General features: G+C 35.6%; 1 protein-coding gene across 2 annotated transcripts in view; it reads left to right on the forward strand.

Moving 5' to 3' along the window:
• Positions 1 to 1,550, forward strand: part of LOC107093108 (zinc finger protein OZF-like) — a 14,795-nt gene that overhangs the window by 4,392 nt on the left and 8,853 nt on the right. The window lies entirely within an intron of this gene.

A 1,550-nucleotide genomic window follows, 5' to 3' on the forward strand; every position in this document is an offset into this window, starting at 1 on the left:
GTAAGGAGTAGAAGTAAAAAGTCGGCATAAAAATAAGTAGTAAAGTAAAGTAAAAATATCAGAAAAATCTACTTGAGTACAGTAACAAAGTATTTGTACTTTGTTACTTCCCATCTCTGAACATGAATTCATAAAAAGTAAGCTTTCCGCATCAGTAGGTACATGATTCAGATTTTATTAGTTGAAATGCGCCTAATAAAATACATTTTACCCCCTTTGTACACATGGGGCAGTAGTGATGGTAAGATGCATTTGAACTATTTGGCCAAATTGCTTCAACGATCCCCACAGTTCATGAAGCTTCATGTGAACATGTCACCACCTACTGGTGGTCTGCAGAACTACAGTTAATAATCTAATCTGTGCTTTATTTTGCAATAGTTTTTTCCTATTTAAGTTCATTTGAAATTGTTAACTGATTGGTCTGTATAATAAAATCTTTTTTAAGTTTAAAATGTCTTTGAAGAGAACAGTCAGTTAAGGTACACTGTTTTTCTGCCATTTTAGTGAAATAAGCTCAATCAGACAGTGAAAGTTTGTGCAAATTGGGCAATGATGAGCTATCCATTTTTATTCAAACATTTTTCCATCAAATCTTTTGGTTTTTATCGGGTTGGAAGTTATGTGTTCAACCAATCTTTTGTTTAAACTAACCAATCTAATTTGGCAGTGATTTTACCAAATCTGTTTTTGTATTGGGGCAAACCAATGACAGCCTCATAGAAAGCAATGCTACTTAATACTGATTTTACATATGTAACCAGTGGCTTGCTCAGTTTTGATCATTAAATTGTTTAACTAAACTAGTTTGAACCAACTATATTGGTTGTTTTTCCAAGCAATCTAATCTTAGAATATATCCATACTCTATCCAACTGACCGCAACTCTCCTGTAAACTCCCACATCTTGACTGAATACTGAGGCTGTTTAAATGCCTGTCGAAGTTCCGGGCAAGCTGAACTACTTCTCAAAGCGGTTTTTGTCTCATGAGGCAAAAAATCACAAATTTCTTTTGCAAAGTCAGCTTGTATGAGCAATGTGAACAGCAACTTTTAAAAACAGCGTGCACGAGGAGCTATTGGGCTCGTCCATGCTCTGACCAGCTGTCTGAGGAACAAGACATCAACAGCAATAATTTCCCAATTAAGGAGGCAAAGCTCACGCTCTACCATACTCTGTTAATCAATCTGAAGTCAATCTAACTAGAACCCAAATGTAAATCTCTGTTATTTACAGTATTATCATCTGTGTTGGCTGCATAAATGCAGCTTTAGTCATGAAACCATAATGGGCTGTTTCTGAACTGGTTTTAGCTGCACCATGTGTACAAAGGGGGTGAAATGTATTTATTTAGGATAGCGTTACATCTACTAAAATCATACTCATGTAACTGCTGATGCAGAAATGTTACTTTTTATGTATCCACACTTAAATCACCAAGTTCCAAGCTACTCCAGTGTGGGTATTAGGGCTGCAACTAACGATTATTTTGAAAATCGATGAATCGGCCGATTATTTTTTCGATTAATCGATGAATCGGACACAAAAT

This window comes from Cyprinodon variegatus, unplaced genomic scaffold (assembly GCF_000732505.1).
Source record: "Cyprinodon variegatus isolate N-32 unplaced genomic scaffold, C_variegatus-1.0 Scaffold408, whole genome shotgun sequence".
Lineage (NCBI taxonomy): Eukaryota > Metazoa > Chordata > Actinopteri > Cyprinodontiformes > Cyprinodontidae > Cyprinodon > Cyprinodon variegatus.